Consider the following 16,368-nt stretch of genomic DNA (forward strand, 5'->3'; position numbering starts at 1 on the left):
TTCTTTTTGCTTAGGATTATCTTGGCTATATGGGCTCTTTTTTGGTTTCATATGAAATTTAAAGCAGTTTTTTTTTCTAATTCTGCAGAGAAAGTCAATGATACCTTGATGGGAATAGCATCATTTCTATACACTACTTTGGCCATTTTCACAATATTGATTCTTCCTATCCATGAGCATAGAATGTTTTTCTATTTGTTTGTGTCTCTCTTACATCATTGAGCAGTGGTTTGTAGTTCTCTTTGAAGAGGCCCTTCACATCCCTTGTAAGTTGTGTTCCTAGGTATTTTATTCTCTTTGTAGCAATTGTGAATGGAAGTTCATTCATAATTTGGTTCTCTGTTTGTCTATTGTTGGTGTATAGGAAAGCTTGTGATATTTGCACATTAATTTTGTATCCTGAGACTTTCCTGAAGTTGCTTATCAGCTTAAGGGGTTTCTGGGCTGAGACAATGTGGTTTTCTAAATATAGAATCATGTCATCTGCAAACAGAGACAATTTAAGTCCCTCTCTTCCTATAGAAATATCCTTTATTTCTTACTTTTGCCTGAATCCAGGAGCTGATTTTTTGAAAAAATTAATAAAGTAGGTATACTGCTAGCTAGACTAATAAAGAAGAAAAGAGAGAAGAATCAAATAGAAACAATAAAAAAATGATAAAAGGGATATCACCACTGATCCCACAGAAATACAAACTACCATCCGAGAATACTGTAAACACCTCTATGCAAATAAATTAGAAAATCTAGAAGAAATGGATGAATTCCTGGACACATACACCTTCCCATAACTAAACCAGGAAGAAGTTGAATCCCCGAATAGATCAATAACAAGTTCTGAAGTTGAGGCAGTAGTTAATAGCTTACCAACCAAAAAAAGCCCAGGACCAAATGGCTGGGCTTTTATAGCTGAATTCTATCAGAGGTACAAAAAGGAGCCAGTACCATTATTTCTGAAACTATTCCCAACAATTGGGAAAAAGGGACTCCTCCCTAACTCATTTTATGAGGCCAGCATCACCCTGATACCAAAATGTGGCAGAGAAACAAACAAAAATGAAAGCTTTAGGCCAATATCTTTGATGAACATCAGTGCAAAAATCCTCGATAAAATGCTGGCAAACTGAATCCAGCAGCACATCAGAAAGCTTATCCACCACGATCAAGTCGGCTTCATCCCTGGGATGCAAGGCTGGTTTAACATCCGCAAATCTATAAATGTAATCCCACATAAACAGAACCAGTGACAAAAACGACATGATTATCTCAACAGATGCAGAAAAGGCCTTTGATATGATTTAGCATCTTTTCATTTTAAAAACTCTCAGTAAACTAGACATTGATGAAACTTATCTCAAAATAATAAGAGCTATTTATGACAAACTCATAGACAATATCATACTGAATGGGCACAAGCTGGAAGCATTCCCTTTGAAAACCAGCACAAAACAAGGATGCCCTCTCTCATCACTCCTATTCAACAGACTTCTTATATGGTAGCTTTCTTTCCCTAGACTGAATGTTCTAAGGGAACTAGGTGGAAGCTGCAAGGTTTCTTATGACCTAGCCTCAGAAGTCACGCTAAGTCACGTCCAGGAATTCTATTGGTCAAACGTGAGTCACAGGCTCAGCCCCAGAGGAGGGACTTATACAAAGAGGTGTGGCTCATTGAGGGGCCAGCTTTAGAGACTAGCATTTTCCATTTGTTTAACAAAAGTTAATAATGACTTTTGCTATTTTTACATATAACAAAAAATATAAATTTTATAGCAAACCCTGTTACAAATGAGAGAAATGAAGCTTTGCAAGATTAGGCTACTTGTTCAAGATCAAAGCTCTTGCAGGTAGTCCAGATGGTGTTCAAATCCATTTCTTTATAATTCTACTATACTAGTCTCTACTAAGCAAAACTATCAATGGGAAATGAATTAATTTACTAAAACAGTATTTATTAAAGCATTGTACAAAAAAAGGAAAGGTATATGATTTCCTTCTTTTAAAATGTCTAGCAGGCTGGAGTGTAGAGTGAAAATAACATTGGGTTTTTTAGCCCAGTTTGAGTCCAGAGTCTGCAACCCTGGGCCATTCATTTAAACTCTTTGAGATCAGTTTCTTCCAAGGTAAAATGGAGAAAACCAATGCTTTTCCTATAGTATTGATGTTAAAAATAAAATAAAACAAGCCATGTAAGCATGATCTTGTTAGTGACAGTTTAACTGAGAAGAAACCATGGACCCAGGAAAGGTTATGTAACAATGTGAAAGAGGACAGTGCCTCTTCCTGAGATATGTACCTGTTGACATTTGACGGGCATCAGCCAAGAGTATGCTAGAAGTGCCTGGCATGGTGCCTCATGTGTGTAATTCCAGCACTTTGTGAGGCCAAAGTAGGAGGATCTTGTGAGCTCAGGAGTTCAAGAGCAACAAAGTGAGACTCCCCACCCACGTCTCAACAAAAAAAAAAAAAAAAAAAAGAAAGAAAAGAAAAGAAAAACCAACACATGCACACACACACACCGAGTGCACTAGATGTGTGAGTCCTGCAATTGCTGAGACACTGTACTAGATACCTTGCGAAGCTCCTTCCATCCCTGTGCTCTCTGACACCTTATGTTCCTCTGGGAAATTCAAACAATCCTTGACTATAGAAAGCACTCCTTCCCTTCACATTATGGCAAACCACCATTTTGTCAGGGTCTGTATAAGACACCAAAGTCCAAAACAGCCAAATCTTTAAAAATCCACTCCTTAGTTTTATTTTTCACCTTGGCTTCTAAATGCTTCATGTGGATAGATTAGTTGAGAATGAAGTACTGTAGAAATGCAGAAGTCGCAGCTGAACTCTGGTTGGAGCTTGAGCTCACGTTGAGTTAAACTTAAGTTGAATTCAACTTAATTAAACTCAAGCTCAAACTAGAGCTCAGCTGCAACTGATTGACAAACAGGGATCAGACCCTAGTAACGAAGACCTGCAGGCAGAGACAGCTTGTGCCAATCAGCCAGATCTGAACTCTGGGAAGAGGGGACAGCAGCTACAGGTGAGAGGTCAAGAACTCAAACTCACCAAGATTGTTCCATAATCCTCTGGGGAATAAGTAGTCGGCTTTCAGGACGAGGTGGCACATGAGGACAAAGCAGGACTTGACTCCCTTCTCCTTTCTTTCCGTAACTCCTCGTGGTTGGCACAGAGAGGCCTGTTTGGGTAAAAAGGGCAGGGATCTTTAGAACTGTAAGAAGTAATGTGAATGCCACCTGTTTGCATGGATGAGCGTAAAGTCAGGATACAGAACAGCTGTCTTTTAACACAGATTTAAGCTGTGTATGGCAATATTTCTCAAATGTCTCTCCAAGGATTCACTTTTCCCCTTTTTCATAGGTCCATGTTTTATTTTTATTTTATTTCAATAGCATTTGGGGTACGAGAGGTTTTTGTTCACATGTTTATAGTAGTAAATTCTGAGACTTTAGTGCACTTGTGCACCTATGTTTTAAATAATACTACCCATGACCTGCAAAACAACTATAACTTTTAAAAGTTTTTTTATACTTTATTTTTAGTGTTTAAATCAGTGATTTTTAAAATTATATTTACAGAGTAATAATCGCCATTGCTATCTAATTATATAACTTCATTTTTCTTTTTTCTTTTTTTAAGATGGAGTCTCGCTCTGTCGCCCAGGCTGGAGTGCAGCCGTGCAATCTCAGCTCACTGCAACCTCCACCTCCTGGGTTCAAGTAATTCTTCTGCCTCAGCCTCCCAAGTAGCTGGGATTACAGGCGTGTGCCACCACACCCAGCTAATTTTTTATATTTGTTGGTAGAGACGGGGTTTCCAAGTGTTAGCCAGGATGGTCTCGATCTCCTTACCTCATGATCCACCCTCCTAAGCCTCCCAAAGTGTTGGAATTACAGGCATGAGCCACCGCACCGGGCCCCATAAGGATTTTATCATACCAAAATGAAATCCATTAGCAGTCACTCCCCATTCCTCTCTTTCCCCAGTCCCTGGCAACCATTCGTCAGCTTTCTGCCTCTATGGATCTGCCCATTCTGGATACTGCATACAAATGGAATTATATAATATATGGTCTTTTCTGTCTGACTTAATTCACTTAGCCTAATGTTTTCAAGGTTCGTCCCTGTTGTGGCCTATATCAGTACTTCATCTTTTTTTTTTTTTAATTGACAGAATAGTATTCTATTATGTGAATATACCACGTTTTGTTTATCCCCTCGCCAGTTGAAAGACATCGACCTGTTTCTACTTTGGGACTATCATGAATAATGCTGCTGTGAATATTTGTTGTGTGGACATATGCTGTCAATTGTCTTGAGTAGATATCTAGCAGTGGAATTTCTAGTTCACATGGTAATTCTATATTTTAACATCTTGAGAAACAGTCAAAGGGTTTCAAATCAAACACTTTTTAATCAATTATTTTTTTCTTAATAAACCTATAGATATTAATCAGTACTTCTGATTAGTATGCAATAACTCTTGTTACTATATTAAATTCTTATCTTTTTAGCCAAAAGCAGAGAAATTTGCTATATAATCTATACAGACTAATTTCTTGCAAGTGGTAGTTTTCTTTAGATTTTTGAAATACTGAAAACAGCTTGAGAACTCTTATTAGAGTACCTTTGAAAGTCCACAGGGGTTGAGAACTCCAGGCTTGGACACAGCAAAGAGTGAAAATAGGTTCTGGAAACTGGAAATATTTTACTATAGTTTAGGACACCTCTTCTCTTCTCTCTCTTTTTTCTTAACTGAAGGCCTTTCCCCCACCCTAAAAAACTCAACAGTGACTTGATTGTTCCCATACTTTAGGATTATATAGACTTAATAAAAAGTTTTTATAAAGCATGAACTTACATATGTTTGCCAAATTTCTATTTTGCCAAATAAAAGATTTAAAAGCTATGTTGTATCACCAAGATTTTGTTAAAGAAAACACCCCAAGAGTAGACAGCAGACTAAAATACAGTCTTAAAATTTTGTTTTAATCATTTTTTTTTCTTTTTTTTTTTTGAGATGGAGTTTTGCTCTTGTTACACAGGCTGGAGCGCAATGGCGCGATCTCGGCTCACCGCAACCTCCGCCTCCTGGGTTCAGGCAATTCTCCTGCCTCAGCCTCCCGAGTAGCTGGGATTACAGGCACGCACCACCATGCCCAGCTAATTTTTTGTATTTTTAGTAGAGACGGGGTTTCACCATGTTGACCAGGATGGTCTCGATCTCTTGACCTCGTGATCCACCCGCCTCGGCCTCCCACAGTGCTGGGATTATAGGCTTGAGCCACCGCGCCCGGCCGTTTTAATCATTTTTAAAAATCAACATAATCATTTATTTTTCTCACTTTGTCATAGACTAGTGAAAACTCATGGACTAGAAAGACAGACTGGACAATAACACGTAGGGATAGAATCATTAAGTCTGGCGGGTGTTTTAAAGTTAATACAAGTATGAATGGTCCTAGAGTCATCCACTTTGCTCTTGTTAAGGAAATGCTAGCACCTTCCCCTCTAGCTCTTCCCTTGCAAGAAAGTTAGATATTTTTCTGGCACATGGCTACCGGGCTTTTGTAATTTGATAATGTGAAACACTGGTGGGAGAAAGGTCAGTAAGGGATGATTTTAAAAGGTTAAGTTTATCTACAGGGTAGCTGGGAAGGGGGAGTGAAGAATATTGAGAAAGAGGAATAAACATTTTCCTGGCTGAGGGTAGTTTTCTTTGGGTAAGTGTGGTGTTGGAAATAGATTCCAGAAAACGTGTGGTGCGAAACATTTAGGAATCACAATGTAAATAAATAAAATATAAAATATTACTTAGATAAAGCAGGTCTTCTTTATTATTTTTAGAAACATGAAACAAAAAGATTGGAATTCTTTAAAAAAAAAAAATCTAGGCTGGACCTCCTGATCTAAGTCATACGGGTCATATAAAATTAGATGCCAGAGCCGGGCGTGGTGGCGCGTGCCTGTAGTCCCAGCTACTCGGGGGGCTGAGGCTGGAGGATCTTTTGTGCCCAGGAATTCTGGGCTGTAGTGCGCTACGCCAATCGGGTGTCCGCACTAAGTTTGGCATCAATATGGTGACCTCCCGGGAGCAGGGGACCACCAGTTTGCCTAAGGAGGGGTGACTAGCCCAGGTTGGAAACGGAGCAGGTCAAAACACCTGTGCTGATCAGTAGTGGGATCGCGCCTGTGAATATCCACTGCACTCCAGCCTGGGCAATATAGCGAGACCCTGTCTCAAAAAAAAAAAAAAAAAAAAAAATTGGATACCAGATTATGTTTGGCTTTCAGACTATCAATCTTCTGTTACAATTGGCATTTTTTCACATCTTCTCCAAGACGCTTTGATTCTATTCCTCTATCTCCTAAGTGAAATTTTCTCTCAGGACATTTATTTGTACGAAGATAGTAACCATGACTGCATAGATATGAATACTTACTCTTTCAGGGTACTGGGTAGGTAATTATAATGGTGGTCTTTATTCCTTAATTCATTCATTTGTTCATTCATTTAAAAAACACTTTTGAGTATCACCTAAGTGAAAAGATTTTGCATAAGGGTTAGTAGCTAGATGCATAGGTAAAATTAATACCTAGGCCTTGAATTTAGAAACCGTTGTCTCCAGACATGTAAACATAAGAAATCACAATAGTGCACAGTGACAGTATTACAATCACTGAAATGAGAAGGTGGGCTGGGAAGCAGCAGAGTTCAATGAAGACTTCCTCAAAGAGGTGACGGCTGAGCTTAAGAAAGTCCATAGAAGCATATCAGTCAGCCTTGGGTGGGGAGAACATTCCTAGAAGAGGTAACAGGAAAGGATAAACTATTAACAGACACTAAACCTAAGATGCAAACTGAGAAAGGAGAAGCATGTGGGCGTCAGGGCACGAAGGTGGATATGGAACTTTTCATGGGGCTGACAGACAGTCAGTGAGGAGATTCACTCCAAGGGTCATAATATGATTTGCATTTCGAAAGCTGAGAAGGATAAATTCAAGAGCAGATGAGAAATGCAGAAACCAATCATGCACCTCTTGGAACCGTCTAGATGAGAAAGAATCCAGAGAAGCGATATGATACAGAGACCAATCGGGATTGATCAATTCTGACTGAGGAGATCTGAGAAGACATCTGGAAAGTGGGATTTGACCATCTTTGGCTGCCTTGAAAGAAGGGAACTTTGAAGGCACAACAAAAAGAAATGGGAGGCCGGGCGCGGTGGCTCCCGCTTGTAATCCCAGCACTTTGGGAGGCCAAGGCGGGTGGATCATGAGGTCAAGAGATCGAGACCATCCTGGTCAACATGGTGAAACCCCGTCTCTACTAAAAATACAAAAATTAGCTGGGCATGGTGGCGCACGCCTGTAGTCCCAGCTACTCAGGAGGCTGAGGCAGGAGAATTGCTTGAACCCAGGAGGCGGAGGTCGCAGTGAGCCGAGATCGCGCCATTGCACTCCAGCCTGGGCAACAAGAGCGAAACTCCGTCTCAAAAAAAAAAAAAAAAGAAATGGGAACTCCTTGGAGACAGTCTGTGTTGGTGCTAAACCCCCAATGCCTACCACAGATTGAGTCATGTAGCAGACTCTTAGGTCATGTTTGTTAGATGAATGGGAAAGACATTCCAGAGTGTACAAGTTATCTCGTTTCATATGAACCCATTCCACAACTAAGTGACTTAAAATAACAGCCATTTATTTTTGTTTGCCTGTCTACAGATAAGAGAGGAGTCCTGCTACTCTGGGTGAGGCTTGGCTGATCTCAGCACCAGCAGACATCACTCACTCAAGCATCTGCAGTCCTCTGGCAGGTCCGTCACTGGCTGGATATCTATCCCGTCGAGGGACAGGGTGACTGCCCACATGGGTCTTATCATCCCACTAGGTTAGCCTGGCTTGTCCCTGTGGTGACAATGGAGTTCCAAGTGAGTGACAAAAGTAAGCAAGGCTTCTGAACATGTATGCCCAGAACTGGCAGTGCATCACTTCTGCTCCATGCTGCTGGCCAGAGCAAGTCACAAGACCACCCCAGACTCAAGGGGTTCTTGATGAAGTCACATTCCAAAGGATTGTGGATACGGTGAGGAGAATAATTGCATGCATGTTTACAATCTTCTACACAGGCAGAAGGCAGAGGCTGAGCAAAGGTCAGGAGTTGGACCACAGTGGTCACAGCCAGGAGTGTCTGGACTGACAGTGATGACTTATGTACAGGCTTGGTGGGAGGCGGGGGATGTAGTAGAAGACTGAGCTGGATAAGAATGTAGGGGCCAGACTGCAGAGGTTGTTGAAGCCAGGCTGAGGATGTTTGGATGTGTTCTCCACTCCCTGGAAGGCTACTAGAAGTTTTTGAGATGGGGCCAGGTGCAGCGGCTCACACCTGTAATCTCAGCACTTTGGAAGACTGAGGCAGAAGGATTGCTTGAGTCTAGGAGTTCAAGACCATCCTGGGTAACATAGCATGATCCCATCTCTACAAAAATTAAAAAGTTAGCTGGGTGTGGTTGTGAACTCCTGTAGTCCCAGCTATTCTGGAGGCTAAGAAAGAAGGGCAGCTTGGGCGCAAGAGGCTAAGACTGCAGCGTTCTGTGGTCATTTCACTTCACTCCAGCCTGGACAACCCAGTCTCTATTTTAAAAAGAAAAAAAAAAAGCTCTTTCAGATCGGAAACACCAACCTAGAAGAATGTCCAGGTTTACCGAGATCACCACACAAATAAAAATCACAACATTCTCAACATGTGCAGCATATTTGCCAGCCCAAACTAATTTTTAACTACTTCTTTCTCTCCTTTGGAAGTACCTTGGTACTAAAATGAATAAAATTAGCAACTTATAGAGGTGGGATATAAATATTAACCCTTGTGGAAGAACCACGTTGGTATTTTCAAAGCCCAATCATAAATACTTTTGAGCTTTAAGTACGCTCGGCATGTCCCTTGGATAGCCCTTGAACTAATCCAGGTGTTTCCTATCTCTGCTTTGCAGCCTTAGGGACTTAGCAAGTACTGAAGGGCTAGCAACAGAGTGGTAGCTCCTTAGTCCTTGGGATGTGGGCAAGTGTGCATCCTAAGCCACCTTAAATGACAAAGTCCTTGTCCTCTAGTGATAACCTCTCTCATTGATCCTTAAGGTGTTCATAAATGACAAAATAGATATTGTACATGCTAAAAATGGCAGCATTTGAGACAGTTTAGCTCTGTGAGGTGAAGTCACAAGATGCTCCTCTCCTGACTTTTCATGTCATTGATTCCCGTACATCTTCCAGAGTTCCACTTCTACAATGTGAACTTGGAGCCATGACCATCAGGTTTCCCTGCTTTATCACTAAGGGCTAACACTCGGTGCTTAATGACAGTGCAATCAATACAAGTGTTCATATTTGAACCAAAAAAAGTGGGTTAAAGAGATGGATAACATTGAGTTTAGTTCTCAGCCATGCCACTTGTCAACAGTGTTTTTGTAGGCAGGTTATTACTTAAACATTTTGAGCCTCAAATTAGGGATAAGAGGCTCTATCTCACTTTTTAAGGGGGAAAGTACCTACATAGAGTCTACCACATTGTAGGTGCTCAATAAGTAAAATATGGCAACAGGCAAATTGCTAGAGGAAACATCCCGAATTCTGGAATGTAAGATAGGGTTCCATCTTACATTCCAAAACGTGCCGAAGAGAAATATGGGATAAGCCCATTCTATTTATCTGCAGTTGTCAGGAGGCATCTCAGACCAATTTTCATCTCTTTATGTTCACTTTTTAGGCTCCTGCCATCTCACCAAATTCATTTCCATCTTTGTCAGAAGGTGAGTTTTTAAAGTACAGCCCCATACGTTAGCATGATGTTGACCAGATATGACTTTACATTGCTAAATAAAACTAAAGCATGTTGCAGCAGGTTTAGTGTATCTCCCCCAAAATATGTGTCCACACCCTAAACCCTGATCTTATTTGAAAACAGGGACTTAGCAGATATAATAAAGTTAGGATGAGGTCATCTTGAACTAGGGTAGCTCCAACTCCAATGATTGGTGTTTTTATAAGAAAAAGAAGAGGGAGATTTGAACACAGCAATACAGACACAAACAGGGAAGAAGGCCACGTGGCAATGGAGGCAGAGACTACAGTGATGCAGCTACAAGCCAAGGATGACTGGCAGCCCCAAGAAGCTGGAAGAGGCAAGGAAGGCTTCCTCAGAGGCAACAAGCCTGCGGAGACTTTGATTTCAGACTTCTGGCCACTGGAACTGTAAGGGAATAAATTCTGTTGTTTGAAGCCACTGGATGTGTGGTCATGTGTTATGGCAGCCCGAGAAAAAGAAATATGCATACAAGCAGCTTTGTTTTTAAGTCCTTAGGATTTGTTTCCAGCCTTTCCTAGAAAAAAAAATTTATATCTAGAACAAAAATCTCACAGGCAACAAGACCTTTTCAAAAGCATGAAAACTAGTAGTCACAGAAGTAAAGAAGAGGGGAAAAGAGGGTAGGCAAGAGGAGGAAACACAAGAGATGGGAGCAAAGGAAGGTCATAAAGGCAAATGTGGGTAGCAGCTGGCGGCGCTGGACAGACCCGGCTTCCAGCTTAGTGAAACCAGGTGGGGCTGACTTGACAGTTGCTGCAGGGGACAAGTGTCATGAAGTCTGCCTGCCTAGGACAATTGCAAAGGTCATACAAGTTCAAGGCAGAAGCCAGGGCTAGAAATGCCCATGTTAGGTTCTTGTCAGGCATTTGATCATTTTTTCCATCCTGCATCACGAGGACTCTGGGTTTGCTTCTGTCTGTAAAGGGCTAGTTTGACACACAGATGGAATTTCTACCTTATCCTGGAAAGCTGCGCTTCACGTAAGTTTACATTATCAATATGTAACTCTCTTCATCAGCCACTAGTGCATCACCCTATTTGTGTATTACCTATGGGGACTTGGGTCGTTCCCTCCTCTCTACCTTTTATACCCCAAGGTTGGATTCCAAAGCCCAAAGGCAGGCTGAATTCACCAGGAGTGTGTGCTAGATAAGATAAACAGAGCAGAAGTGTGGAAGTACCACTGGCCACTCACAGAGAAGCACAGAGACCTGGTGTAGGATCTGTTACTGCAAATAACTGTGGTTCCCTCCTTATTACCTCAGATAAGGGAGAGAAAACTATGGACCACATACAGTTTTAACTAAAATTTCAACCCATACATGGCAATTTTTGAAAGACTCAGGCAAAGAGCTGATTCTAAAATGTTATTTAGAAATTATTCTTGAGATTCCTCTCTGTGCAGGACACCGGACTGTCTATGGGACTTAGTGTCGGAGATGGTGACTTTTAGAGGATCATAATCTGGTGTAGAAGAACAAGCCATGTGAACATTCAAACACAAAGGTGGATGAAGGGGCAGGAAAAGGCCTGCAGGAAGGCAGGTGACAGAAGTGTCAATCATATGTACCCATGTGGTTTCTGAGTGCCCACTCTGTGGCAGGGGCTGGGGAGACAAAGAAGAATAAGCAATAAGAATAAGGGTCTTCCCTTGGGAGGATCAGGGTCAAAATATGTTCAACGAACGCAGCAGTTTCTCGCAATTTCTTTCCTGCTCCCCTTTTCCACCTAGTTCTCTGTCTCTGATAATTGGAACGTATTATTTCCCCCCAAGCCTTCATCATTCTCTGAAACAATCCTGCTCATTTATTTGGTTACTTGATAATAGTTTTATTCCCTCCACTGGAATGTGAGCTCCATAGCAGCCTGTTCTATATTGGCCCCAATCCCTAGAATGGTGCCTGGCCATTAACGGTTGCTCAGTGAATGCTGACCAAATGACATGTAGCCCAATAAGAATCACAGAGGCCAGTAATAAAAGGGATTAAGGGCATTGGGTTTGGATCCAGACGACCTGGGTTCAAACTTCAGCTCCTCCGTCTACTCGCTGTTTTACTTTGGTCTAGGTACTCTACCTTTCTATTCCTCAGTTTCCCTAAATGCCTAATATAACCAGCCTCGTAGGATTGATAGGAGGATTGAATGAGTTAATACACACAGTAAAAAGCACTTAAAGCAGGGGCTAGCAAACATTCTCTTAAAGAGCCAGTTAGTACATATTTTGGGTGTTGCATGCCATGTGGTCTCTGTTGTCATGACTGAACCCTACCCTTGTTGCACAAAAGCAGGTGTAGACAATACATATACAAACACGTGGCCCAACTCTAATTACAACATTAAGAATTATAGTACAACATGTAACATAACATATAAGAACCATAGTATGGTGGGGCAGGAGTTGGAAAAAAAAAAGAACAAATATAATATTCTGTTGGCCAGGGAACTCGAAGTCTTTTTTTGTGTGTGATTCCAAGTCTCTGAGCCACAGTTTAGTCATCGGTACCATGAAGATAATAACTACGCTTTCCTACCTCACTGGGTTATTTGGTGATTGCATCAGATAGAAGATGAAATGAGAAGTACAAATGTACTGTGTACAAATAAGGCAAAGTGATCTATAAAAATGGTTCTGTAAAGTTGGTTCAAAATATGTACTAACTGGCTTTTTAATAAAATGTTTGCTAGCCCCTACTTTAAGTGCTTTTTACTGTGTGATTAACTCATTCAATCCTCCTATCAATCCTACGAGGCTGGTTATATTAGGCATTTAGGGAAACTGAGCACAGAAAGGTAGGGTAACTAGATTAAAGTAAAACAGCAAGTAAATGGAGGAGCTGAAGTTTGAACCAAGGTCGTCTGGATCCAAACCCAATGCACTTGATTCCTTTTATTACTGGCCTCTGTGACTCCTATTGGGCTACATTGGTCAACATTCACTGAGCAACCATTAGTGGCCAGGCACCATTCTAGGGATTGGGGCTAGTACAGAACACGCTGTTATAGAGCTCACAGTTTAGTCATCTGTACCATGAAGATAATAACTACGCTTTCCTACCTCACTGGGTTATTTGGTGATTGCATCAGATAGAAGATGAAATGAAAAGAACAAATGTACTGTGTACAAATAAGGCAAAGTGCTGTATAAAAGTGGTTCTATAGTGCTGTTTGGATCCAAGATTGCCACGCAGTAGGTAGGTCAGATATTATGACACCCATTTCATAGATGAGGGTGCCAGAGATATTAAATGACTCATCTGAGGCCACATAGCTGATACATGAAAGACCTCAGTTGGAACCCAGACAATGTTCATTCTAGCACAGTGTCCTTAACAGCACAGTACCGCTCCCCACACATGGAACAGAAGCCTTATGCTACAGAGTTTCGCTTGGGATTTGTTTTTCTTTTTTTTTACACACGAGTACACCATTTCTCTAGGCACATCCCATACCAAAAGATTCCATAAGTCCTCCAGCACTTGCTTCTTGTCTTTATAGTGATCAAGAAATAATTTTATGTTCAAATTATATATTCAGCCCCATTTTGTCTTGCCAAACTAAAACAAACAAACAAAAAAAAAAACAAAAAAAAAAAAAAGAAAAAAAGAAAAGAAGCATTCAGTGGCATGCCTGTTCCTTAATTAGCTTTCACGCAAAAGAGAAAAGTTCACAACATAACTCTATCACCATTGCCCCTGCCACACAACACCTCAACACACGCATTTTTAAGAAACACAAAAGGCTGGACAGTTTATATATGGATTGAGTTGCATATATTGTGTTACTGTAAGAAACTTACTTGGCCTAAGTGTATAATAACAAAGAGTTGAACCTTTGGTTGTTGAAGATGACTTCCCTTACTTTTGAATACGATGCTGGAGGCCTGCAGGCATGGAAACTCAAGATCCCAGCTTTCAACTACCATGTGAACAGCACTTACAACCATGCTACCCTCTAAGTGCCTGTGAGGGAACTATCCAAGTGCTAGGTGATTTTTGCCTACCAAAATGACTAAAATTAAAAAGACCACCAATACCAAGCATTGGCAAGAATGTAGGGAAATAGGAACTCTTACACTGCTGATGAGAATGCAAAATTGTATGGCCATGTTGGAAACAAGTTGGCAGTTTCTTAAAAAATTAAACTTACGCTTACCATATGACTCAGCAATTCCATTCCTAGATGTCTACCCAAGGGAAATAAATATATATATCCACACAAAGATTTGTATTCAAATGTTCATAGCATCATTATTCATAATAGCCTAACTCTGGAAACAACCCAATGTCCACCAGCTGTTGAATGGATAAACAAAATATTGTGTTTCTGTACAACAGAACACTACTCAGTAATAAAAGGACTGAACTACTGATACGTGTAACAACATGAATTAATCTCAAAAATATCATGCTAAGTGAAAGGAGACAGATATAAAACAATATATGCTATACAGTTACATTCATATAAAAACTCTAACAAAAGCAAAATTATGCAGCAACAGAAAACAGATTGAAGAGCTGGAGTGGGAGCAGGAATGAACTACAACAGGGCATGAGGGAACTTTCTGGGGATGTTGAAAGTATTCTAAATATTAATTGTGGTGATGGTTACATGACTGTATAAATTTGCTAAAACTCATATAACTGTATACTTTAAATGGATAATGTCAAGTTATATAAATTATAGTTCAATAAAGCTATAAAACAAGAGTATTTTTAACTTCAATTATATTTTTCTTTAAAAATGTACATGTTTATTTTAGAATGTATGAAAGGTATAAAAATGGAAAATAAAAACCTTAATCCCACCTGCCAGAGATAACTACTACTGAGGTTCTTTAATGAGTTAATATTGAAAACACTATTGTACCCTGATAGTTTTCACCAGATGTTACATCCTGAACATTTTACCATTTTAAGTTCTTCAAAACTGTGATATTTGGTGGTTATATAATATTACGTTATGTGTGCTACAGTAATAGATTTACCAATTCCCCCTTTATTAGACATTTAGATATTTACAATTTTTATTCTTATACAGCTAAATTCTGAAAGTGTAAATAAGATCCAAAGTTTATGGATGATTTTTGAGGCCCTTGATAAATACATATTTCTAAATTGCTTTTCAGGAATGTTTTATAAAATAAGAGAGTGACCATAGCACTGTTACTTGGCAGCACTGTTTTCTTTCTTTCTTTTTAAAAATATTTTAAATTACTTGTATTTCTGGTGAGATTGATTCTTTCTAAGGTACTACCATAGTCATTGAAACTGTTTACACATATTCTGGTTCATTTCCCTTTGGAAACATAACAGGTTTGGACTCCTCTTTTTTTGAAATTATGCTTGGCCATGGGACTTGCTTTGGCCAATGAAATATGAATAAAGTGACCTGTCACTTCTGGCCCAAAACTTTAAAAGCCAGTGCACAATTTTCCACGTTTCCCTGTTTCCTGCCTGTATGATGATGAAAGTGTGAATTGAGATGGAGCATCTGCCAGCCTGGGGTCATCAGAGACCTGATGACCTTGGCTCCCCAGTCAACCCACACTGAGAGGTAACAAGAGTAAGAAATAAACCTTATTGCATCATTGAAATTCAGGGCTGGTTGTCACTGCAGCATAATTGAGATTATCCTGACTGATATGGTTTCGTGTATTTTTGTATAACAATATGGTGAAAAATTGATCAATGTCCTTTCACTTTAGGAAAATAAGTAAATTGATACTAGGGCTGTGTGATTCTGAGAGAAAGGGAAAACCTATGTGTTCATAACCAATGATTTTTCCATTTAAAAATAATATTGTAGCTGGGTGCAGTGGCTCACGCCTGTAATCCCAGCACTTTGGGAGGCTGAGGCAGGTGGATCACCTGAGGTTGGGAGTTTGAGACCAGCCTCACCTACATGGAGAAACCCTGCTTCTACTAAAAGTACAAAATTAGCTGGGTGTGGTGGCAAATGCCTGTAATCTCAGTTACTCGGAAGGCTGAGGCAGGAGAATTGCTTGAACCCAGCAGACGGAGGTTGCGGTGAGCCAAGATTGTGCCATTGCACTCCAGCCTAGACAAAAAGAGTAGAACTCTGCCTTACCAACCAAGCAACAAACAAAAACCTAAAAAGCAAGTAAATAAAAAAAATACATAGTGCTCGCGTCAGCAGCACATATACTAAAATTGCAATGACACAGAGAAGATTAGCATGGTCCCTGTGCATGGATGACTCGCAAGTTAGTGAAGCGTTCCCTCTTTTTTTAAAAAAAGAAAATCATATTGTCATGCATTTCTATAAGTGAAGTGAAGAAAGGAAATTATATGACTCATAGGAACAAAGTAAACCATGAGTTTTGTGAAAGTGGCACCAAAAATTCAGAAAGAGAGAGAAAAGTCAGCTCCGAGACTCTAAGTTATCTGCTCCTATTTTGTTTTGTGTTCTTCCACTGCTGTTAGCCAGACAACACTGCGGGCACTGTGATTGAACAGGTGCAAGCTTGCACTG

The 16,368-nt window shown here is 40.2% G+C and overlaps 1 non-coding gene across 1 annotated transcript; it reads left to right on the forward strand.

The window, feature by feature from the left end:
- The first annotated feature begins 16,016 nt into the window (after positions 1-16,016).
- LOC116536539 lies at positions 16,017-16,123 on the forward strand. The gene has a single exon (XR_004262691.1). It is a non-coding gene; the product is annotated as a U6 spliceosomal RNA (small nuclear RNA).
- Positions 16,124-16,368: the final 245 nt, after the last annotated feature.

The sequence above is a fragment of the Sapajus apella genome, unplaced genomic scaffold (genome assembly GCF_009761245.1).
Source record: "Sapajus apella isolate SASKATOON/1434 unplaced genomic scaffold, GSC_monkey_1.0 scaffold101, whole genome shotgun sequence".
NCBI lineage: Eukaryota > Metazoa > Chordata > Mammalia > Primates > Cebidae > Sapajus > Sapajus apella.